The sequence below is a fragment of the Serinus canaria genome, chromosome 2 (assembly GCF_022539315.1).
Source record: "Serinus canaria isolate serCan28SL12 chromosome 2, serCan2020, whole genome shotgun sequence".
NCBI lineage: Eukaryota > Metazoa > Chordata > Aves > Passeriformes > Fringillidae > Serinus > Serinus canaria.
The window spans coordinates 21,891,121-21,917,563 of NC_066315.1; the positions used below are offsets into that span (position 1 = coordinate 21,891,121).

At 39.6% G+C, this 26,443-nt stretch overlaps 1 protein-coding gene and 1 long non-coding RNA gene across 2 annotated transcripts in view; one reads left to right on the top strand and one right to left on the bottom strand.

Moving 5' to 3' along the window:
• STEAP4 (STEAP4 metalloreductase) overlaps nucleotides 1-1,165 on the bottom strand; it is a 29,134-nt gene extending 27,969 nt beyond the window's left edge. Inside the window, exon 1 of the mRNA XM_018909391.3 lies at nucleotides 1,053-1,165. The gene's annotated coding sequence lies outside the window, so the exon portion shown is untranslated. The remainder of the gene's footprint in view (nucleotides 1-1,052) is intronic.
• Nucleotides 1-26,443, top strand: part of LOC127059301 (uncharacterized) — a 57,676-nt gene that overhangs the window by 7,255 nt on the left and 23,978 nt on the right. Inside the window, exon 2 of the long non-coding RNA XR_007776975.1 lies at nucleotides 1,782-1,898. This is a non-coding gene — a long non-coding RNA (uncharacterized LOC127059301). The remainder of the gene's footprint in view (nucleotides 1-1,781; nucleotides 1,899-26,443) is intronic.

Sequence of the window (26,443 nt, forward strand, 5' to 3'; positions counted from 1 at the left end):
AGGTAAATATGGAGAGAAAAAATGCTGACAGCAGCCCTGTATATGATAGACTGTACATGAACAAGAGGAAAATTTCTGTCCTCCACTCCCCCAGCCCACTTTGTTATTTAGAAAAATTAAAACATCGACGGTCAGAAGGTTCAGGTAGATTGTATTTGATGCTAATAATGGGACAGGAAACACCAGCATGTATTGCAGTAAAGCTATTTTCATCTTGACCACTCTCATCTACATCCCTTTATTTCTGTAAGAAGTTATTTAAATGTGTGCATATACCTCAGACAAGTAGTCTGTGTTTTTAATTTTTTTAAAGAATGTCAGTAAGTTAGAATAAATATCTCCATGAAATTTGCTTAATAAGAATTTTCAGAAGCATTTGTCATATTTCTGCTGGCAAAGTCAACTGAAAGACTAATTTTAGCAATGTGAAAAGCTGCTTCTATTGTGACAAAAATTATGGCCTAAGGGACAGAGCCACCCCCTCTAGAAATTAATACTTAAAAACCCACATATCTGTCAGCAATCTGATGGTAATGCCGTGGGAAGCTACTAATGGGAAAGCAGAGTTGTCAGAATAAAAAGTGTTCACCTTCTCTAAACCGAGGCTTTATTTATTCTTCCAAGCAATAGGCACAATTGAACTGTCTCTCTGAAAGCTTTGTCTCCTTTAGTAATAACTTGTACTTTAACTTCTGTTTCACATACTTGGTATTTTTTGGCATCATGTAGACCTTATGATCTGGAGGAGAACAACTTACTTAATCTATTTTTTGTGTTGCATCCACAATTACAGCTAAGCAGTATAGGTACCAAATACACAAGAAAATCCCCCACACCCTGAATTTTATATGGGCAGAAAAATGAAATCTTTCATTTAAATACAAGTATTAAGGTATTAGCAGTCTAATCAAAGCATTCTTATTAGTCCCATTTTGTAAAAACCAGTACTTCAAATTTTCCTATTTTTTAAGCTCACTCCTGGTCATGGTACAATTGATGCTGGTACCCACCAATTTCCCCATCTCCACCCCTTTCTGCAGAATTATGCTCACCCTTCTGTTGGTCCTCAAGAAGCAAGGGAAAGGGTTCTGGTGAGTTCTTAATGTCCTGGGTTCTTCACTGGGAGATGTATGATGCTGCTGAGGATTTCTTCCATGTCACTCTAGGATCAGTGTGGGGCTGCTTTTATATGGTTCTTAGCACGTACTGCATGTTACTCTTTCCTCATTGGTCTGCAACTCCTCTTTGTATCTAAATATACTATATATAGTAAGTTTTAATTACCTGCATTAAATATTTGTTCTTTGTTCCCTTTGTTATCTCTAAAGCCAGTTTTACCGGCCTCCCAAGGGCTTAATGACCAGTAATTGATCAGTAGTAATTTCTTTATAGCCCAGGAGGGTCTGGTTTCATCCCATCTCCAGACTTTGAGAACCCCTCCTATAATCCGTTACTTCTATAATCCTCTACCCCAGTTTTATTTCAGACCATAGCTGCCTCTACTCAAAGCAGCTCCTCTGCTACTCCATACAGAAATAGCAAAAGTCTCATAAAAATAGGCATTAAAACACACACACCTACAAAGCTAAGTTAAAACTTAAATTAGGTAATATTCACCTGGCAGGTAAATAATTTTGGATACCACTCACCTAGGTAAAATGAAGGAAAAGGCAACCCAGAATAATATAAAGTCATCCTGATGTGTCCCAGCTCCCAGGCTTTGGTGATGTAGCACAAAGTTTTTGGGCTCCTACTCACAATGGCAATGACCTACTTTTCAGGCTGTGCTGCTCTGCCCTGTGGAAGAAGGCAAAGAAGTCTTGGCCATGGGGCTCATCAGCCTTACCAGGTGAGACCCAAAGAGAAGACCCTGGAGGAGATGGGTTCTGATTTTCCAGGTTAGTTTGTGTTCTCTGAGAACTGAGAGCTGTCTTTCCTCAATATAAAGCAAACTGCTTTAAGGCAATCAAGCCCCTTTCAGTGTAAAATCTGCTATGGGGAAAGAAAATAAAAAGTTCTTCCTTCAAAGTTGCTTCATTTTCTTGCCTAAGTCCTACTGAAATCTGCAATCTGCTCCTCTCGACTGAGGAGCCTGGTCTGACTGAAGCATGATGGAAGTGACTGCAGGTGTCATGGAAATGAGGGCAAAAGGGGGATTATTAACCACCTGCTTTATGGGACAGCACTCCTTCCAGGCTGGAGCTTTGTTTTCCAGTTTGGCTGAGGCTGGTTCCATGCCTGCCCTTGGAGGTAGAAGGTCAAGTTCCAGGTGGGGAAGAAGGAACACTTTCTGGTGGACCACAAACAATTCTTTTCTGTCAAAACTGACTTTTCCCTGGCTCCTGTCCAGCAGCGTTGCTTGAACCAAACACAAAAGGAAGCAGAATTAAGTCTATTTGTGGTGCTTTTTTAAACTATATCTGAAAAATCCTGTTTCTTCCCAGGGTTTATTCTGTCTTAAATTCAGTTTCCTTTTCAGAGTTTGGGTGAGAGCAGGGGCAGGCAGATGGAGGCAGAGGTGTTACATGGATGTACTTTGTGCATCTCCTGGTTGTCAGCATGTGTGTTGCATGGGGGGAAGACTTCCAAATTTTCCTCATGGGAGTGAAAACCCTGCTCTTTGCTGCAGAGCTGTGAGCTAAGAGCACTCCCAGGGAATCCTCATGTGGATTTCTTCTCTCCAGATACATATTGTGGCCTTTTCTGCAGCATGCAATAGCACCTCGCAGTAAAACTCTGGTGTAATAAATGACAGGAATCATAAAGCATCTGCCAGTAAGGAAAATAACTGTCCCAGCTCAATATTGCAGAGACTCCTGTTAATTTTTTATGGCCAGTTTACAGGATTTATTTCTGTTTGACATTGGAAATAATTCTCAAAGCCTCTCTAAGACAGAAAAAAAAATAATTAAATGTTCAATTGCTTCTACCTTGATGGTTAATGTAATCTTCTGACATCAAGAAGAGAGGTTAAATTTAAAAGGCTTCTTAATTTGAATTCCATCTTGAATTGCCAGAACTGCATATATTCAATATTTTTTTTGGTTTAAATAGAAGAATATGCAGTTCCCACGTAGATTTCTACATCTGTCTCTCATATAAAATAAGCCTTTTTAATAAAATCCAAGGCTTTAAAATTACCAGAGAAAAAGGAATTAAATGATTATTTAAAATTAAATGTTTCTTTAAAAAACCACGAAGGGCTTGGTACTCCAATACTTTACAAGTCATGTGGTCACTTAACTTGTAACATTCTGGTTGCCACAAAAAAAATTACTGGTTTTGTCTGGTAGAGTGTAAATTCTATGCTATACAGACAAATCTGTGATTTTTTGAAATTAAATTTATGATAGCTTTCAGAAAAATCAGATTTATTCTTCCATTTTAGTCCTATGATCAGGTGTACACTTAACTGATGCCCACAAATTTCATGTTGATATAAAATTGTTTTATGTGGACTTGTTTCACAAATACCACTAAAAATAATGTTGAAAGATCTTTTATCCTAAAGATTTTTTTTCTGCCAATTTTAGCAGTAATTGGGGAAAACAACAGTGGAAATTTAAATAACCTAAGCAGAAATTATCCAGTTACAGGAGCAAAAGTTCAGCAGGGAGATGATTGTTGAATGTGTGCTCATCACAGAAAGTTGTTAACATTGATCATCAAAAAAAATATTCATTTGATGTGTGCTCAGATGTAGGACATGGTAGAGAAATTCCTTTTAAGTGACAGTGATTGAACTGAAGATGAAAAACCCCATCTTTTTATGTATTATTAAATAATTAATTTTGCAATGATCCATTATAAACTGAGAAGTGTGTATCTGAATAATTGCAATTGGTGCACCAAAGTGCAATGTTGGTGATTTTATTATAATGGTGGTGTCTGAAGTCTATTTTATAATTTTATGATTTTATGATTTAGCTATATGTAGCTAGTGATCACAGAATAAGAATCTTCATAATCTACCTAAAAATCTTATCACATTGGTGATAAAAACACACTGAGCTGGAGTGGGACTACACATAGAGATTACACTGCAAACAGGGAGAATGCCTGTCAGATTGTCTCACTCTCAGAAGCTTGTTCTGCTGTGAACAGGTAGAGAGCAAATATGGAAATACAGCCCAGCAGTGGAACTGTGGGTGTGTGAGATGGCAGTGCCACTGAAGTACCCACAACAATGTCTTCAAAAGAAAGCATAACATAAATGCAAATATAAATACAAAGGAGGCCATGTGGAAAGTCCATGAAATTGGTCCATGGTCCTGGCAGACCCAATGAAAAACATTCTGAGAGAGTTTGCAGAAGTGTGAGTAACACTACTGTAGATTTACAGTAGGAAAACCAAGCATTGTCAGAAGAGATATTTTCTGTAAAAACAGAAAAAAAATGCATCACACAGCAGAATTTTCTTCACTTACAGAGGTTTTGTGCTTCTAATATGTAATTTCATGTTGTAGAAAACTCTGCTATCAAACATTGCTGGAAAACTCTTTGAAAAGGAGTCATCAGTGCTGCATCACTTGGCAAAACAGGTTGAAGTGCTTTGAAAATCATGTGAATAGACTGAAAAGACAGTTGAAAGAAGGGGATGTAGAAGCTTATTATGGTCTAAGTAGTGTAACATGCTGTTGTGAGAGCTTGTTCTTTTCCCAGGAAAAAAAAGCAGACAAGCTCAGAGCAATGGAACCAATCTAAACTAAGAGCCACTTGTGCCAATTCTCCAGGTGTGAAAACACTTGACCTCAACCAAGCCAACAGCTAAATATAATATACATAAGTATTTTATAGCTATTTCATGGTTGAAGAAAAGTGTTCCTAATAGCCACCTTTTCTTTGCATCATTTATACCATTTAGTATAGGAGGTGCTTAGTCACTGTTTTTTAAGTATAACTTAGCAAGATACTTTCTCTCTGGCCTTGTATTGCTCTGAGAGCCTAATGGTTCTCACTGGCATGACAGGTGGCAATATCTAATTTTCTTAGAAAGGGGCCTTGTGAGATATGCAATCCAACACAATGTACACTTCAGTGTAAAGAAACAGTTTAAGTGAAAAACTAATTGCCATTTTCCATGACAAATAGAAAGCTAAACCTTATGGCTCCCAATTTTTTAATTGTTCCTGTTAGTTTGGATGACTTTGTGATAGTGTCACTAGTACTTAAAAATTTGGTATACCTTGGTATTGTTCAATTACATTAATTGGTAATCTCACAGTCAAAATTTCTTTTCTCCTTCCTCTGTGTCTTTTAATATTCTAAAAACTACAGTGTAAGAATTGTCTTTAATTTTAATTACATGGATCTACATGGATTTAATAAAGTGCTGGATGAGTACTGGTTTTTAAATTTTGGCCAAGGATGCAGGTTGTCTAGAGGCTCCCATAAAAGTTCCTGTTGACTTCAGCTGTATAATTTGGAAACACTAATTTATGTATCCACTAATCACACCAGGTGGATTTTTTTTTTCCCTGTGGGTAACTCAAAGTTTCCTGGATTTCTTTTTTCTGTTCATGTGTGTAAGTAGGGCTGTAGGATCTAGCTTTAGGTAATTGTATTATCCCAGCTTTAAACTGACAGGTTAATATTAATCAAGAGTCAGTTTCACAGCAGCGGATAAAGCCCTGCTGGATTTTGCTGGGAGTCTGTTAGCAATCCAAATAAGGATAAAGGATATATTCTTAAGTCATACAGCTGTGTGAACAACTGAAATCGATTGTAGCCATTGTTGAGCTCTCTTGGATCCCTAGTCTCACAGATATTTATGGAAACAATTACACAACTGAAGTAGAAAAAAAGCATGAAGAGGGATTATGCTGATAATCTAGTTTCACTGTCTAGGGGTGAAACCACATCTCTTATCTACTCATGAGAAATAAAACTTGCTCTTCTAGGAAAAAAAAAAGTGATCAATATAGAAAATATTTTATTGTCTTATGTGTTTAGGTGTAACAAGAGATTTGGCATTAAAGAATGCAATAGAAAGCCCAATGACTAATTCAATTAGAAGAAAACATCAGGCTATTTATTTTAGGAGGTGGGCCAATTGTTCACCCATCTTTAAATTGTGGATGATTTCTTCTTTGTTCGTGCCATCCCATCATCCCTCCTGGAACTCTTCACTCCAAGGCTGGTGCTCATTCTCCTGTTTGCCTGGTCCCACAGCCTGCTGTACTCGACGCTGCTACTGAGCTTTCTGTTCACCCCTGGGTGAGGTAGCGCTGTTGATAGAAGCAGGTCTGGCAGTGCAAAGATTTGAGACTATGCCAGGTCAGAAGATAAAGCCCACATCAAATAAAGACTTTAAAAAGCCTCGGTAATCTATTTAAAATGCCACTCAGCTGGCTTAAGAGACTCTCATTGCCTACAGCTTAATTGACCTAATACGAAAGATTTGATTTCTGCTTATTGTGCCGTTATAACTGGATGTTCCTCGAGCTGTCCTTATTGATTATCAGCGCCGCTGTCACCAATTCAGGCTGTTTGCGGAGGGCCGGCAGGGCTGGCCCCAGGGCCGAGAGCGCCGGGGACGCGGGCGGCGCTGGATGCGCGCCCGGGCACGGCAGAGCCGCGGCTGCCCCGCCGGCCCCGCTGCCTTTGATCCCTGCCCACGCCGGCTCGCAGGGAGGCACGTCCGCACCAGCGCCCTTTCTGCACAGAGCAGCCGTGCGCAGGGCAGGCACAGCCTCGAGTTGCAGGTAGCCCGAAGGAGATTGCACAGGATATTGAACGATCCGTATAATGGCTGTACAGTTGGAGATCATCTCCTGCATCTGTGTCCTGCTGTGCGCTGTTGCATTCAGCAGTCCTTTGCCAAATCCCTTTGTAAACTTCTCAGTCTCCATCTCCGCCTGGCTTTGGGTTTGTGTTTGCAATTCTCTATTTAAGGAAGCTGCTACTGTATCTTATTTTCTAACACAAGGGAAATTTGGCTCCTATTTCTAGCCTAGGCAGCCCAGAGTGATTTCTAATACTTAAACAGTTAACAGTTGTTAGGATACAGAAGTAGCAGTTCCTGTATGTGAGAAGAAGCATCAAAAGAGAAGAGAATAATAAAGGGCATGTGTGTACCTGTTTTCTTTTGAGAAGAAAAATGTGGATACCTCTGCGGTGATTGATATCAATGCATAATACATAAATAACTGTGGTTCTAAAAGCTGACAACCTTGCCTGGACTGATGAATGTTCAATTTCTGTAGAGATAATTTAATAACATATTAGAAACATCCTTTAAAATAATTATGTCTGACTCAATTTGAAGGATCTGAAAGCCTTAAAGAGGGAACAAATGAGTACTGAAAACTCTACAATGCTTCTGTGTTTGACAGCTATAAATATTTTTTAAAGATCTCAACTAGTTGCTTGCCTGACAATTCAATTATTCAACCTTGTTCTGGAGAACATCACAACAAAATTTGTCTCCATACTGACACTGTAGTAAATCTGAAATAAAAGATGTCTTTGAAATGAACGAAGAATCTACTTGTTAATATTATTTATGTGATATCAAAGGAAAAACCAGCCAATTCACCTACTCATGTGATATCTCTTTCATCAGTCTAGCCCACTAAAATGTAGGATTTTCATCCTTCCATGTTAAGAACTGCCTCTTTTCTGACTGTGCAGTAGTTCTTCGCACGATGTTTGCACTGGATAAAAATTGAAAAATTAGCCCTTAAAAACCAGGAACCCCAAAGAGGATCTGGATGAGGCTGCTGGTGCCAAAAAGGTTCCTGTGGTGCTGTAGGGCCTGAGCTGGTGCCTGTCTGGCCCAGCCAGGAGGAGCATGGTGCAGCAGTGTGGATGTGGTCAGTGCAGTGTCAGTCCTGCAGGGTTTCTCCCTGCAGACAAATGCCCCTTCTTCATTCATGGGGCAGTGAAACTCTGTTTTTCTGAAGTCCTTCACTCTCCACGAATAGCATGTGAGCCAGAAACATCACAGATCATGCATCTTGGAAGACCTTCACAGTGGCCAAGACAAATTTTCTGTCAGTATAATGTGTAGCTATCACCTTCATTAGTTTTCCTAGCAGGAAATAGTGCACAGTTCTTAGTGATGGCCATCCCTTGCTCTGAATCTTGGTATCCCATCTCTATTCTCCAGGTTCCTGTGCAGAAAACAAATAGATGCACTCTCTTTGAAATGCTTATCCTCCTGTACTTTTTACTGTAAGACTGGGAGGAACATTGGCACCAAGGTGCAAAATTGTGATTGAAATATGTAAAATTCCTAAAAAGATTTTAATTCTGGTCTTAAGCTCACAGATATGAACAGTTTCCTCCAATTCCTTCACTTGCATTTGAGTGGGGGAAAAAGGTAAAAATTGTTCTTGAAGAGATGCAGGACTTTTAAGGGAAAAGCTGTAAGCCATTGTGGAGAAAATAAAAAACCTCAGATGTTAATGCACTCCTGATAGGTGTTCAGAATTATGCTCAAAGACCAAAAGAGGAAGAAGTCACAACAATGTGGTCAGTGTGAAAGGGAAATCCAGGAGAGAACAGTTATAGAGAGGTAACTAGCTGGTGACTGCAAGGAAGAGAGGACACACCTGAAGCCCTTGGTGTGCTGGTTGTGGAAGAGCTTGATTAACTAGAGGCAGCCTCCTCTCTTTGCAGGGAATGGGTATGGGCAGGTTTCCAAGGCAGAACAGACAAAATGAAAGTATCTGGAAAAACCAAACAATTGTAGAAATAAGGAGTATCTTTCTGAAAATTCTGTCTTTTGACTTTGTATGCAAATACTCAGATCTCTTATTTGACACTCATATCCCAAAGCTTTTCTCTCCTTCTGGGTCTCAGCCATGGGTCAGTTTTACAGAGTGGTAGACCTGACATTACAGGGGGAATAGCTAATGAGTTTAGCTGCTCCTGGCATGAATATGGGCACATTTGCCCTAGTTTCAGTTTCCTGGTGTTACTCTTTCACTCATATAACTCTCTGCAAGGAGGTTTTGCTATTTGTATGGATATAACTCTTATGGACAGCATTCTGCAGACAACAATGAAAGGATTACAGTGTAGATGAGACAGGAGAGAGGAGTAAAGGTGAGTTCTGAGCAAAATGCCATAGTTAGCACAAGAAGTTTCCAGGGACTACACTGCTTGCACTGATAATTGTATTTCTTGTATATATAGCAACAGACAGTACAAAGATAAGCTTAAACAGACCTCTCCAGGAATAGAAGTTGGACTTTAACATTCTGCCATATCAGCAATAAATGCAGAAGCCAAAGACTGTATTTATATTGATTCCTGCCTGAGTACTGGTGAGAGGGCTGCCAGCGGTTAACTTCACACACGCTATCAGCTCTCCCTTTGCTGGAGGATGAAGCCTGTGATAAGGCTGAGGATGAGGAGTGTGGTATGCAGGGGATGAGGAAAGAGTCAAAGAAATGCTGACGTCTCCACGGATGACGTTGTGATGAGTGTCTCAGTTCAGCTCCAAGGCAGGTGAGCTCTGTGGGCGTGGTGCTCGGACGCGCGGCAGGGCAGGCGGGGACAGGTGGACACCCCTTGGGGCTGCCTGCACTAGGGGGCTGCCGGTGCTGCAGGGCAGAGCTTCAGTGCAGCCTGCTCAGCAAAATTCATAGGTACCAATGGCCTTGCTGATGACCTTCCTTTTGGCTTGGTGAGACACAGAGGAACTTGCCTGCTATCAGTACTGTGCAGCAGGGCCCTCCTGTGCAAGGTCAGCTCAGGTCAGGAGAGGCAGCAGGGAGCAGAGGTCACAAGCCTGGGAGTTTCTGGGCTGTTTTTCCATTGGACCTCTGTGCTTACAGCTGTCATTGGTGATGGTTAATGTGAATGACATGCACAGGAAGATGAATCACAAAGAATAAAAGACTCGCACGTTGGCTGGAAAGAGAGTTTGGTGGTGCATATGGAAGCAGTCTGGGTTTCTCACTAGCATGCTTGTTTTGTGAATGCAAATAATTCTTTATAAATCCTTTGCTGCACCACATAAGGGCAAGGGTAATTGTTTTTTTCCCTTCAACTGATTGCTCATCATTATGGGAAAAAAAGCGTGGGATTGCTTAGAAGGAAAACCAGTCCCACTTATTCTTTCCCTGATTGTGTTAGCACTTTCTTTATTTAGGCTTTTGTCAGAAAACCAGTTTTATTGCTTCAAATATTACTGCACCCTCTCGCTATTAGTCTTTTATGACATTATCTTTGTTTTTATGATGGTTGTCATTATGTATCAATTTGAAGAGATCCTCCAGGAAAGTCATGCTCAGGTTGTTTTCTCTCATCACAGTGGGCAGCTGCTTTTCTTTTCTGTTTTCTGGTAAGGTGCCATTTCTTTCAGTCACAAGGGTGTATTTTTGCTGGTGCAGATAATGAGCACAAGATTAACTCACAAGGCAGGCACTTGCTGAGAAGCTTAGCATTAGCTCATAGAATAGGAAACCAACCACTGTAACTGCCTATCCTGTAAAAGCTGAAATTAAATGAGCTTCCCTTGTTATGGAAGTAAAAGGGCCATGAATTGTCTTGGGAAGTCTACATTCCCATTCTAATAAATTTATCATTTTTATAATAAATATATCAGGTTTCATATGCATATGAAGAATCTGTTTCATGTATAAATATTAATATAAATAATATCAGTATAACAAAGCCACATCAAATTTTACTGGCAATTTTGAGGTCTCAGGACATGTGACTTCTCAGTGTTCCTCAAAAAAAGCAGCTGATTTTCAGGAAACAAGGCAAACTGAGCAGTCTTGTGCCTAGTTTTCAGAAAATTCCACCTCCACACTAGGAGCTAGACACCTAATCATCTCTAAAGGAAGCAAATTAATTAACCTGAAAAAAAGTATAAAGGGATAAAAGACTGGACTTTTTAAAGTATATAGCCTCAACCTAAAATATTTTACAGCAGATTTCCAGAATTTTTAGAAATATTTATTAATAAGAATAAAATATTTATTTTTATGAGTTCAGATAAAATTGGTTTTGCTACTATTTCTGGAAGACATCTGGTTGTGCAGTTATGAGGGACTGGAAGTTTCAGAGACTGGAAAAAGGAAGATCTGTTGTGTCATCAGATTTGGTGCTGTTTTTATCTTTTATCTTGTTCTTTCTCTTTAGGGAAGGAAAACAGCAAAAGGGAGATTTTCAATTATCCTCACGAGCCAAAGTTAACTGGGGGCTGGCTCAGCACCACAAGTGCCTGTGCCCATGGAGGAAATCCAAACTGGGGCATGGATGCCAAGGCAAAGTCTACCCCACCTTCTGAGACTGTGGCAATCCCAGGCTGAGGAAAGGCACCTTCAGGTGAACCCAAATCAATGTCCTTCCCCCCCCACTCCTCTGGGCTGCAAGCCATGATGCTGCAGTCATGGATTTCCACTGACACAATTCTCTGCTGGGAGAGACAAACGTGTCTCAAAGAGGTTGAGCCACACCTGCAGACAGCAGTCCCATTTCCAGCTGCCACTGCATGTTGGTCAGGATGTCCCCTATGGCATGGGCAGAGGTCCTCTCAGGCGTGGCCTGTGGTGGCCTTGCAACCACTCTGGCTCCCAGGAGAGAGGAGATGAGTGCTGAGTGCTCCAAGAACTCTGAATGCAGCACAAAACACAGTGGAAATGACTGGTTTTTGTTTAGAGACATGACTGGCAATGGACTAACTCCTGCTTCCAAAAGATCTTATGAATTTTACATTGGAGGAATTGTTAGATAATGCACGCAGATGCTGTTGGGAGCTTGGTAAAAACATCAGTGTCCCATGTAGCACTGTCCAAGTAAAAGCAGAAATGGTTAGCCTGAAAATTTTTCTGAGCTTTCGTTGGTTCTTCCCATCTCATGCATTTGTGTCAACTGAAGTCACGCTGACCTCTTTTCTTGGGGCTTAAATGCTTATATAAGACAGATGCCAAGGCTGTAGGATAATTACAATACTAATTACGACTTTTGACATGCATTTCTAGTGATTAGGACTGTTTCCAGAATGCCTTTGATGCTGTTTTGCAAGGGCACTGAGCTGAGATTTTATTTTTCATATTATTTTTCAATGCTGACATTTGCTTGTTCTGTTCTTTTAGATGTAGGAATATAACAGCAGACAGTAAAGCAAATTCAGCCATAGGTTTTCTAACAGGAGGCACAAAGTAAACCAAGCAATAGATTTTTGCTACAGGGAAAAGATATTTCTGTTTTCCTCAGTAATTTTGCTATGCAATGCCCTTATTTAATTTACTCTTCTTGTATCCTTAAAAGCAGGACAAGAATCACCTAAAGGTAAAAGTTGAGAATCATTACTAAACATAACCACCTCTTGCCAGTTTCCAGCAGCAGCCTTCTCGTCAGTAGTTCTCTCATATCTTTGTTAGTTTTGCTCTCTTAATTAAGGAGAGGCTTTGTACACATGAACTCTACTTGTCCTGTAGGGAGAAATTGAAGGACTGGCACTAGTTCAGTTCATCTGGGAGACAAGACCACTTCAGGAGGGACCAAACTCCTCCAGACCAGAAAGGAAGTTCTGTAAACACATCATGGGGATGTGTGCTGGGGAGGGCTGAGGACGGTGTAAATTGAACAGCTGTGATGGAGACTGGGTGCAGTGAGGACCTTGTTCTTCATGGGGACAGAGGAGTTATGGAAGAGTTGAACAATAAAAGTTGTGCTATCTCTGCCCTTGCAGGATTTCAAGATCTTATTAGACAATATTCTAAGAAAGTTCTTTTGGTCTCATCTTTATCCTTCCTTGAGCAGGAAGGTGGACCAGAGAATTTCTGGTCTGGTTCCACCCTGAATTATCTGTGAGAAGTACTTGATTCCTGTTCAGAGCTCTGTTATTTCAGGGAAGTAGGAGAAGTATTTGGGAATCAAGGGGTCAAGACAGATGGGGAGCATGTGGCGAATGCAAGTCCGGCTGTTAGTTTTAAAATTTCCTTTTGAAATGGACTTGACTCATCTTACTGCTTTGAACAGCATTGATCCTTACAGTGTTTATTCCTCTGTAGGACTTCATAGGTGGTGAATATAGAGTCCCAGATGGAGCACAGTTTCTAGTGGAGCTGGGTAGAAAAGCAACAGATTGTCCATTGCTTATTTTTCTTTTGTGGATAAATAATGGGTTTTTGAATACTCAAGTTTTTTTCCTAGTGAGTCTCATGCAACAGCATTTCCTGTCCTTTACTAACAGTGCTGAAACCCAGGGCCTAATTGCATCCAAATCTGCTGGAGCATCCTAGTGAAAGGCTGTATTTAAAGGCCTCCATCCCTCTATTCCTCTCACTATTATGCTTTGTTCAGGACACAAGGATGAGTGGGAGCCTCAGTGATATGCCACCTCTAGATGGCATGATGATACTATAAAATGTGCAAGATTTTTTTATATATTGAGCAATCATTAAACTATTGCCATGGTAAGGACATATTCCAAAGACCAACTGTCAGGACCACTATTGTATGATACTGATTCCTAGCATGCCTGGAGTGGTCCTGATGCTAATATTGAATATGGATTTAAAGAGCCAAAAGAAAATAACTGGAAATGTAGCATAGACACATTGTCATATATTACTTATTCATTCATTTTTCAAGTGCTAAGAGGCAATAATCTCATAATTTATGAAAGCATCAGTTCATTATTCAGTTTTTGTAGCAGTAGTCTTTGTGTTCAAGAATGTAAAATAAGGCTGTATCTGGTAACTTCTGACACCATTTTCATTCTCTACTTCAAATTGCACTTGAAGAGAAATAAGATGTGCATGCTGGTTGTGTAGATTCTGGCATGTATGCAAATAAACATTAAGAGGCTCCCAGAAAATTATTTACACTTGACTAGGTGTATGAAACTCCTTACAAACTTCAGTGGGAGCTGTGCACATGTATTTGACTGCATTCCTAAATTTTGCTTGTGGGTATGGAAGAAGTCCAAATGGTAATTATAAAGATTTTAAAAAATCAGTGGTTTTGTGTTTTGGCATTTTTTTAAATGTATATTGTGTTATTTTTCTGGATGGTGCTTTCTTTGAGCTCATCAGTTTGTAGCTGTCAAAGAATGCCCCAAATGCTAAATCTTGAGTAGTTTTCACATTTGAACCATCACTGAAATGAGTTCCATAATAAGAAGAATTTGCACTAGCTCAGGAGATCCCCTGTGGTTCTCTGCTCTGAAAACCAACAAAAACAGGACTGAGATAGGTAGAAGAAGTATAATACTTGACAGAGCAAACCCCGTGCTAGTGAGAAATTGCTTATGGAAGCAGCTGAAGAAATGAAAAGTAATTATATACTGCAGAAGAAGGAATAGTTCCAAAAATAACTTTCTGCTGTGCAGTCTCCTGTGACACTAGACAGCCTCTTTGGGTCCTGTCATGTTTTGCAGAAGCTACTCTACATCTGCTCCAGCATTTAGATTGGCACTTTTAAAACCAGATCTGAGAGGCTGGAGATGATGTGCCTGGTTTTGCAGACCACTCAGTTCCTGCATCTCAGGAGCCACTGCTCCTTACACCATAAGATGACTTTGAAGAAGAGAAGCAATTCCCAGAAATGCTTAAAATTGTGATCCACTGACTCTGAGAATGAATTCATAACTTCCTTCTTCTGCAGTAGTGAAAAATCTTGGGCTGCTTTGTAAGAGAGGTGATGAGATGATCCCTGTGTCTTGTGCACCATAGTTTGCATAATGCCTTCACTACAATCCCCAGTAAGCAAACACTAAAGTGCAAGTCAAATTTGGGAAGGTTTTGAAATTCTAGATTGAAGGTTTTCTTTGCAAAATAAATTCAGCTGCTTTGGATTTATGCTGCATGTTACTGCCTTGAACCACATACTCCTTTCTCCAAGGGCAGCCTTTGTTCATTCCATGTACAGATAACTATGGAATGTCTCTTAGCTTTCTAGAATTGGGTTTTCAATGTCCAACCAAATCACTAACAAAACCAAAGACCCCCACCAAACTGAATACACAGAAATTCAGTCATAAAATATGTGTGGACTTATTCCTACAGTCTGCCAACATGAATGCATCCTCATTTGTCTTCTAGCCATTGTAAAACCCATTAATATTCTGAGTGCCTCGGTGATGGCAGACCCTCACAAGGCACAATCATGTGATGCAGCTCCCAGTGGCTCACTCAGCTCACACTTGTGTGATGGATTTCAGATGACTGGCCCTCAGGATAGGCCCATATGGTGTGGTATGACACGCTTTCTGTTTTTCCCAGCCTGGCTGAGAAAAATAGTACAGAAGAGGAATGATAAGAAGGAAATTCAGAACAAGTGTTTGGCGTTTCAGAGGAGCATTCTGTGCTGCATGTCCTGCTCTGCTCCCTCCTCCCTGCTGCAGGATCCTGTCCTGGTCCTCATCACCACTCCAGCCTATTTGCTGCCATCCCACCTGGCCTCCACCCATCTTCCAGACCTTCTCTCTTTTGTTTGCTCCCTCTCAAAACCCAGCTATTTCCTCCACTCTAATACCTTTTATTTTCTTTTCCCAGCTACTTTCCCTGTTCTTCCCTATTCCCAAATGGATTTCTCTGTGCTGTGAGGTGTTGATTACCTCTTCTCTGAAGTGCATGGAAGGTGTCTCAGGGATCACAGAGAGCAGGTCTTAACACCCTGAGTCCTTGGTGCTTCCTTCCCCAGATGAATCCCTCCTGAGACTGTCTGCATTCTTTACCCAGGGCCTTCATAATTTTATGTCAAATAAAGTTTGCTTTGAAGCCTTGTAGTTTTGGTTGACCTTTGAGTTCTCACAGGAACAATGTCATTTCCTACACCTCAGTAGCCCCTGACACGCTGACTTTCAAAATCTTCATTCAGATCCTAATGACAGAACAGATGAGAATAATGTATGGCCCAAGTGTTATATATTTTGCTCATGGGACTGTTGGGAATACTCTTGTGGTCAGATCTGTGCCCTATCATGCCTAATCACGCCTGTTACTCAGTAGTAGTTGATGGTGCAAGCTTTGGTTGCTGCAGTGTAACGGGAACCTGTTGGGAAGGTGATTTCTCAGGCCACTTGCAGCCAATTGCACTCACCCCACTGGTAATACACTTGTTCTGGGAACAGAAAAAGCCTTTCATCTGAAATTTTAACTTAAGACAGGTGTCTGGGTCAGAAAACCTCTGACTCAAAATTATAAGCCTGATACAAAATGGGAACTGATACAAGACCTTAACTTCAGGCATTGCTCAAACTTCAGCTTATATTTTTCCATCCCTAACCTTCCTGTGCAGCTTCACTGGATGTATTGTTCAGTGTTTGGTGCTTACAACCACCATGTGGTGCGAGTTATGAAAAGCAGCTGCTCGGCTGAGCTGCAATTGTGGTAGAGATTTCTATAGTGCCCCCTATGAAGGTTTCTGTATGTATGTAAAGAGTTTGTTGCAATTTGAAAGCACTGTAGGTCCCTGAGCCTGGGCAAAGCTCAGTTAAGGATGTCAAAATTCAGGTTTTGTAATAGCACCTAAGAAATGGCAAATCATTCATACTCTTTAGCTAATACAGCTAGTCATACTGTTCTGCTGCTGCTGGGAATGTAAAAAGTTACAAATGCAGCCAAAAAAACCCCAAACAACACAGTATTTCCTACTAAGAATAACATAGATTGAAGTAGTGATTTTCTTGTTTGGGGAGTCAAACTGTAGCACGTTGTCAATAGTAATATATTGGCCTGCATGGTACTCTAAGCAGATTCAGCACTAATATTAGGAAGGGCAGAAAAGTGTGTGGAGGAGGAATGTAATTGTTGTTTCTTTCTCCCTTATTTATAAGGGAATATAATAGGATTTCCTTTACATTTCTGGGAATATGCATGTTGGTTTAGCTTTCTAAAATAGCTGCAAACTGATGCCTTAAAAACACTGCTGTATGTATTTTTCCCTGATTTATATTTTAAAAATCTTGGTTTTTCTTAAAGCCTCACATGACTTGAAAACTTTCATATTTAATAAGATGGGTTTGCAACTATTTCTGTCTTATGGATGCGTGGATTTGTACAGCTTCCAGAGGAGAATCTTTTTGCACCAGACACAGGGTGGAGGTGGGGCTGGCTGCCCATCTGCCGATCACACTCCAGGCTTGACTCTGGGAATTTCTGTTAGTAGAAAAATTTCTTCATTATTCAGTCTCTTGGAGAATTATAAGGTCCTAGTCTTAGTGATATAATAAGAGTCTAGTCTAATACCACTAGACTACCTTTCTTCAGGTATGAGGAAAAATTACAGGCTCCAGAATGGATACCAACCCCCATTCACAATAATTAGTTAAAATAAATTATTTGCTTCAACATGGATTTCCACCAGTGTAAATTAGGTCTGACTCCAGCTATAGTTCTTTAGAGCAGAGTCTGCAGATTGCTAGAGCCTGAAAATTATGATATCTCTCTGTGCTGAGGCTGTTTTTTTGTGATGATCGCCCTGTAATTTTCTTTAGTTGAGGGACATCTGTTATCTCCTCAGTGCATTAGTGATTCTTGTAGCAATGTTTAAATCAAGGGGAAATTGAGTGGAGAATGGGCTTTGAGTGCATCCACCATCTCCTTAATTCCTTAAAAAGTCCTATATCCTCATCCATATTTATTATGAAAGTCTTTATTATGGCAAATGTAAACTTATTTTCTTCGTGATATTTTCATCTCACATTCCTTATTTTCCTTCAAAAAAAGAGAAACAAAAGGGGCACATGATATTTTTCTTCACTAATTCACTCACTAAATCACTAAGGCAGCTATTTCACTCCATCTGGACAGCATCCTCCTTACTGATCTTTCAAACAAGCCTGCACCATAATCATCACCTTAGTGCTCTCTCTTCCTGCCCTTCAGTTAGAAATGCCTGAACAGAATAGGGGCTTGTTAATTTGGGTATGGCTTTTATGTCTTATTTTAATTTTGCCCCACTGGAGGTCAAGGCGTTAACTGGACAACACCAGCTCCATGAAATATCAGAAAATTTACTGCAGCTGATGAGAATTGTGAAGTCTGTTAGCATTCTGTCTGTGCAGATTTCTCTAATCCTCACAGTCTTCTTGCAAGCTGACTGCAGTTCTGCAGAACAGCCTGGTAATGTCACCCGCACCCCTTTTTGTCATTTTTTCCATGTGGGGGGGTTTGAGTAAATTATTTAACCTGCCTGGGGTTCAGTGTCCTCTGCCAACATGCTGCTCATATCAATACCACGTTCACAAATAAAATCACCAGTCTCATTATTTATTATTCATACTAAATTAAAAAAATGATCTGATATACTCAGTAATAACTTGAGAACTCTGAGGGGTTTTTTGATGAATGATAAGCAAATGTGCTAAAAACTGAAATTAGGCGAAGCTGAAAAATGTACAGCTTTAAAACTAGTTTTGATTTTTTTTCCTGTGGTAATAGAATTGCACTACTCTTGCCCCTGTAGTGTTAATTGTTGTCTAGGACTTTAAATTTCTGTCATTAGGAAAATTCAGAAGGCAGCATACTTGTGCATTTATGAGAAATATAAAAAGAAGAGTTCCAACTGTGAATGCATCTCCCACTGAGCCAAAATTTACTGTGTTCTCTCTTTTCAAATTGGTCTTTTTGCAACATCAAGGAAAAGTGGCAAAGGAAATGAAAGGAGCTATATTTAATACAGTCTTCATTGAAATCAAAAGAACAAAAACTCATCTTGCCTAAATTAATTCAGGACAGATAAATAATGCTAACAGAGCAATTAACACAAACAAACCAACTTGCAATTAGCTACTGTGCAGCACACTCAGTGTCAGTGTTAATTAGTTGGGACAAAACTGCATCTTTGTTGCAGGATAGTAAATCTTACAGTTTTCATATTTTTAAAATTCTGTCCCGTCCCATTAATTACAGGATTCTCTATGTCAGCAAGCCAATGGATGGCAGGATAGTAAAAGACTTCAAATAGTGTGTGCCAAAGATTGGATACCTGCAAAATGTAAAACATCATTTGCATGGAAAACTAGTAAAAGCTGGTGAGGAGAAACCTGAGGCTCTCCCGAATTTTGTATTGAAGTAAAAGTTTTGTGTTAGAACACGGAACATATTGATGGACCAAGCTGGACCTTTGCTTCTCAGAAAAGCTGGAGTTTCCTGCAGTGACATCATTGGTTTTACATTTATTGGAAAAATTAATCTACAGGAATTGGCATATTTCACACTGTTTGACAAGGAGAAATAAGAGGTTACAAAGTTCTTTCCTAAAATAGAATTGATCTGTAGACTAACATCAGTTGAGGATGGATGGCTATCAAAAAATGTGCAGAGAATTATCACAATGTGAGTTCTTGTTGCTTGATTAGAAATGATTGAAGAAATTATTTGTGATTGAAGTAATCCCTTAGGAATTTCCACAACATGTTTCTGCAATTCTTCTTGTGTTACTCCCTCCCTCCCTTCCCTTTCCTTATACTTAGGAAGGAAAGTAAAGCAGAAACCATGTGGTGAGAGTAGAATGCAAAGGAACCTGAAACAGGGAGAAAAAGAAGAGTTAGCAATACCTTCAGCTGACTTACATTTTCAGTAGGTGGATTGACTAACTTTACAGTTTAACTCAACTATCATGCACTCTGAAATGCTTCTTATCACTAATTGGCCACAAAATAAGTAGCCACCCATTTAAACAATTTGGCAACTGTACACTGCTGCAAAATGCAAAGGTCTTAGGAAAAAAACCCAAACCAATTAGAGATCAAAGGTTAATGCAGCACAAAATGGCTTTTTCAGCTGGCATATGCCATGCAACCAAGGAACTCATCCACTCCCCTTACCATAAAATACTGACTTGCCCAGTCCTTTCTAAAATATATCAGTTAAAATCTGACTGTGCGTGCAGCACTGGGAATGGCAAGGGAAGAAGCTGATGTGCCATTTAAAAGTTTCATTCATAACTCCAGGTATTGCATACTGAGCATGTGCTCCAGCTCTGCAGAAGTTTTACAGCATCATAGCCCTGCAATATCTGATGTAAGATTTGATTCCTTATAAAGCTGAAATCATGTGCTTGTGATAAATCCTGCAGTAACCTATTATTGTGCACCACTTCACCATTGTAGATCACAGGAAATAAAATGGTTTGGTTGTATTTCTAGGTTGTCACCTAGAAATACTGTACAGTGTTCTTTCTAGAACTGTGGGATGTACCAAGGTTGTGGAGTTGATTGGGTCACTGCAGATTTAGCCCTGTATTTGTTTACAGATCCTTCTCAAAAAATCATGATTTTTTTCATCTACAGCTGTTATTTCTGGCTACTCATTTACCAGATAGTCTGAACAGAGTGTTTCAGTTAAGCTTTACATGACTACTTGTTTCAGCTATTTTCTTTTTGCTAATCATAGCATCTATTAAATGCTCACCTAAGTAAAACATAAGAAATAGATTGATTTTATTTCTCCAATTAGAAAGTTTATTTACTGTACAGTGAGCTTCAGTAAATGGTAAGAAATTGAATAAAGGTCTTCAAATACAATATAAAATTTATGAATGATATGATATAAAACTGTAAAGATACAGAATAGTGAGCCTCATGGATTAAATTTTGATCCTCATTTAAATAATTCTATATCCCTTTGTGCCAGTTGTCAGTAGGAAATGGTCCATCCTGAGCAGTTTTAGCACTTTGTGTTCTACCTTCCTGACTTCATCCATAGCTCAAAGTAAGCTCTTTATTTTAAATCATTTTCAGTAGATTTCTACCTACCAAGCCTTAGGACTGACACATTATGAAGAATTTACTCTACTTTGATGACTTTGCTTTTTCAGGCTTTGTTTTATATTTCACATAGGTGATTTCCTGGTTGTATATAGACTCTTCTCAAATATATTGGTCACACTGTCATTATCTTTTCCCTGGAATGTCTACAAAGCAGTGCTGCTTTTTCTGAAGCTGTGTGACTTCCCTTGTGCTTCCTTCCTTCTGCTTTTTTTTCTGCTGCATTCATTCTTCCTTGACTAATTCTTCCTTGCCCTTTCCAAAGCTGGACAGTTAAAAGAATGGTATTTCCAATATTTGAAATCTATTGATAAGATCAAACTGATCACCCCAGGAAATGATATTGACTAACCTATTGTGTGTTTGGGTGACAGGGGAGAGCAGGAAGGATGGCTGCAGTCTGTCTCTCTCTCATACTGCTCAGCCAGTTCTGCCTGCTCCGAGCCCAAAGCAGTAGCAAGCTCATCTGTCTGTCTACAGCAGAAACAGAGAACCCTGGATTCCTTGTGTGGAGGAGCATTACATCTTGCTGCAGAAGGACTAGAATTGTGGTGAGTGGTGTGTGCTGTGTTGGTATCTGACAGAAGCTGCTGTGGGTGCCAAAACAATTTGGCAATTGTTTTTTGATTAGACTTTACTGTGGTCTTTTCCATCCATGAGTGAGCAGTGCGTGGGTCTATTGTCACCAGCTGACTCTTGGTCTGGGTCACTCAGAAAAGTCCTCAGACTTCCTTCCCTTTTGAAAAAGCCTTCTGCTAGGAAAGTCATCAGCATCCCAAAACACTGGCAAGCAGGGTCTGAAAGTCTCAGCGAGAAGGGGATGGGAGAAGAGCACTGCTGAGGGAAAGGTGATGGTTGGTTTGGCTCAGCAGGGCTCTGGGGGCACAGGAGTGTGTGGATTTTGAGCTCCTGCACCAGGGGTGGCCAGAGAAACACACAGGCCTCGAGAGAAAACATTCCTTGCTGGCACATGCACTTTGCTTTATACATTTGGATTTTATTAAGTGATTTGCCACCTAAAGAGCAATGATTGCAAACAATATGTAGGGGTTAGGGACCATATGTTCAGTGCACTGATCCCCCCAACAGTGTAGCAGCCCTTCCCTAGGCAGGAAAAAAGAAGAATAAGGTATTTACAAACTGCAGTTGTAAAAACTGCTGGTAAGCTTACAGAATCTATGCTTATGCTATGAAAGTGAGGCAATCCCTGTTGTCTAATGATTTCATAAGCACCAGATTAATAGTTCATTCTGCAGCCAGACTTCCCAAGAGAGAGCAAATTACAATAATAAAATCAATATTATGAGGATAAGATGCTAATGCTATGTATTCTTGGAATAATTAAGTTGGAAGGGATCTCTGGAGGCTATCTAGTCCAAGTTCCTGCTTAAGGTTGGATCAGGCTGCTGGTGGATCTGTACAACTGACTTTCAAATAGCTTCAAAGATGGAGATTTACTATGCTTTCATTAATAACTGCATGAGTATGTCTGTGTGTGGATCACGAGAAAAAAATTTTCTGCAAACATCTGCCTATGAATCAACTAATAAATGTTAAAATTAGCCTATTTTCACCCAAACTCCGTGTCTGAATAAACATAATTGTCAGAAAAGTTGCTCAGAAAAGTGAAGAACTCATCACAGTTTGAACCATGTGAAGGCTGAAGACTCTTTTAGGGCTGCAAGTGTGACAGAGAAACAAAATCATGAAGCAGACCCAGGACAGGATGGCAGACTCAGTTCTGAGGTTGAGACTGCAAATATTCAGCACATCTATCAAACCACTCAACCCCAGGCAGCGACATGTGAGAACTAAATTGTGTTGATTTGCTTTGGAAGGGTTTTCATGCACTCTCTGCTCAGAGGATAGTAGCAACAATATTGCCTCATAAAATGTATCATAAGAACCATTGTCAATATTGCAGCAAAAGTTTAGAGACCTGCCAGCATGAAAGGAAATGTGATATTTATTAATTTCAAGCTGGATAAGGATAAGGAGCCAGCAGCTTGAGATATTACTTCTAAAAGAAAATCCACAGACAGTAGAGGGTGAAGAGGTAAAATTTGTGTTTGCTGAGGTGACTTAACCTGCATGAAGAAATATATGAACTAAATTTACCAGTAAATAAGCTCAAGCAGATGCAATTTTTAACACTATCAGGAAATAAAAGGCCCATTATTAGTTTAAGAATATACAAAATCCTTCCTTTCATTTCAGGGTGTGTTCACTGGAAAAGGATCTAAATAGGAGATAAGAAAAAAATTAAAATATCTTTTTTGAATACAAAAAAACTCTCAATAGAATATGGAAGAATACACAGGAAATTTTCTAAATTTCTGATGTATTTAGAGGATTCACCTTAGGGTAAAGACAGGAGAAGCTTAGTAAGTTGCTTTCTCTTAAAATCATAGAGCCAGAAGGAGGGAGAAAAAGATGTGGTGATGCTTTCATTGATTGCTGTATTAACAGTAACTGAGCCCTCTACTTGAGAGTAAACCTCAGTCTAAAAAAGGGAAAAAAATTTAGGCTGTATACACTCAGAGATTTATCAATAGAAGAAAAATCTTTTTTTTTTCCTTTTTCTTTATTAAAGAATCAGGTGGTCTCTGACAGTTTCCATTAGAGCAATCAAATATATTTTAATGTACTGTAAATCTTTGTTTGTGGTGGCACATCTTCTGCAGACAGTGCTTTGTAGGTGTTTGTTAGCCAAGACCTACGACAAGACAATGTCAGAAGTGCATACATCAGACAATAAAATTCTGCTCCAAAATATATTGGATAATTGTTTAAAAATAAAAGAGGGGAGAAATTCCAACAGAAGAAATGAAAATGTAATTTAACAATCAGGATATTCTTGCTGTAAGTCTGTGTTTATACTGGCATTTCTTGCAAGGTGGAGTAGGGATTTGCATCTTGCACTTTTACATCAGTGGTGAACACGACAGAACCGACCTGCCTGGCATGAGAGAAAATGTTGTTGTTGTTTATAATAATAATAATGATAATTATAATGATAATTATAATGCACAACCAACACCAACACACAACCACACAACACACAACAACACACATATTATATATATATTATTATTATTATTATTATTATTATTATTATTATTATTATTATTATTATTATTATTATTATTATTATTATTATTATTATTATTATTATTTTGTTATTATATGAAGCCCAAGTTGGTTGAGGCTTTCTGAGAGTGTGATGGTTCACTTCCATTGGACCAGCAGGTGGAAGGGGTGGGATTGGAGTTGTGTGAGGGTAGTGTGGGGCACATGCTGGCAGCACACACATCAGCAAGGGGGCATGGATACCTCCACAATTAGCTAAACATTCAAACCACAGATGAAATTTTGGCAGAAGTACCACAGCCTTTTTTTGTGTCTGAATCAGAATGTGCCAAAATTTCCTCCAGATGGAAAATTAGATGGGCAGGAGGAGGTTAATTTGGGATAGGTTAGACAAGGAGTAAATGTGTGCACTTCCTATCAGTATTGCAGGTTCACAGGAGGTTTTTCAGAGTGCTCAAACCTAATTTAAGCTCATGATGAAAAAACTGCCACTTCTCTTATTTATAGAGCAGGTTTGTCAGCTGCAGGATTTGAGCTATTGGGAAATTCCTCTCTCAGCCTACAAATCGTAGACATGAGCTGTGCCCACACTCACAAGCTTGAGGAAATAAGAGGAGCAGAGGCAGAACAAAGGTAGTGAAGCCATGAAAAGTACCTTTGTCTTATTCAGTACAGACTGCAGCTCTTCCCAGGCTGCTTGTGTTGGTGGAGCTGCCTCCTGTACAGCAGTTTAAAGCAGCAAGCTTCAGTGCAGCTCATCTGCACGATGGGTTGGATGGGTCAGGAACCACAATGCCACATTGTGGGAGGTCAGCCTGCAGCTGGACAGAAAGTCTGGTGGGCTCTGGGGTGCCAGATGTTTGCTGTGTATCCATGCAGCACAGCTGTTCTGCTCAGCTGTACAGCCTCTGCAGAAGCAAGAGAGATTCCATTTTGGTCAGACTTTTTAGTGATGGCAGGTATCTTGTACAGCAAGATGTGAAAAGAAGCACATGTGATTTTTATTAATCCTGCTGTTAACTTTATTGGAATTAGTCTTTTGGGGGGGAAACAACATAAGATAGGACTCATTTATTGGGTATCCTTGAACTTCACAATGCAAGATGAGGAAGGTGGGATTTAGACCTGAAACACTCTTGGTGTCTAGAATGTCCCTATATTCTCTGACAGTGTCAGTGGCTGCCTGCCACGGTGATGTCTGCTGCAGCTGTCAACCTGCCTTAAGTGAGTCACAGTTTCAGAGGATATGAATGTCAAAGTGCTCTGGGGACACTGGACTGCACAATCCTTTTGCAGAAGGCTTGGAAAGCTGGTGCCTCCAGATGGAGGGGCTGTTTTCCTTGTTGTGGTGGTGATTTATCACCCTCCCTCACTTCTTCAACACTATTTAGTAATGAACATTTAGCATGGACACTGTGCAGAGTAGATAAAATTTCTATGGATGCAAAGGCTTAAACTTACATGATAGTTCATTTAAATACTTAAATTTATAATGTTAAAATACACAGTGTAGGGGTAGTTGCTGTCCAGTTTTGTGAGCTTCACTGTTTCATCAGGAAAGAAACCTGCAGATTTGGAACTTTCAGTCTGATATTAAAAACAGGATAAACATGGGGGTTTTTGGGTTTTTTTTTCTTTATTTTTTTACAAATCCCTAAAGAGAAAAAGCCATTTAAAATAGAATACATCTCTTCATTTTCATATGTTGTCATTCACAGAATAGCTTTCGTTATGTCTGTAACTTAAACCTGTCAATAAGTAAATAAATAAAATAGAATAATAATATCCCTAATGAGTCGTGATTAAGAACATAACCATTTATTAAAAAAGGAATATTTATGCTCAAGGTTTCAGAAGCAGTCAAGAATTAACATCTGGGGCTTTTCACAAGGGAAATGCTGAAACTGGGCACACACTGAGTCCCCCTGGCATTGATTCATACATTGTAATGGCTAAAGGGCCTCAATATCCTCTGTACTTTTTGATTGATTTTGTGATAATGCAGCTGCATATTAGGTGTGCTGGCAACCTGGGGTGAAATAGTAAAGGAAAGCATGGTAGTATTGTTATTTCACCCTATGACTCCTTTGCAATATTAAGTCCTTTAAAGCATGTCTACCTGGAAAAGAAAGGAAGCTCACCTCGCTCCTCACAGTGCAAGGAAGGATGCCTACTGTTAGATGTTAGAAGCAAGAATTTCTCTGAATCCTTGCATTTTCAGTCAGTACTTAGAGAAAGGTAGAAATGACTGTCATTAACTCTTGCCCCCAGCTTCGTATTAATGTATTTTTAAAGCAGTAAAATTTCTGCTTCTGGTAGATGGTTTGAGAAGGAGCAGGTAAATCAAGTTTAAAATTGGTTCTTGCTCTGAGTAAGGTAAGACTGTAAGACTGTAAGACTGTTGAATTGTTGATTACTAATGGGACTTAGCAAGAAACAATAGAAAAGAGGGAAAAAAGGTGACAAAAATTACTGGCATTGCAATTGTATATCTTATTCCTGACTGCCATAGCAGCTGGCATGCAATAATAAAAGAACTGAGTGATCTGCTGTCAAATACTGTTCCATCTTGCTCACTGCTGGTCATTTTTTATGACATTAATAAACAATAACCTTGTTATTCAAACACTTATCTCTCCAGCTCAGTACTTTGCCTCCAGTAAGAGGAGG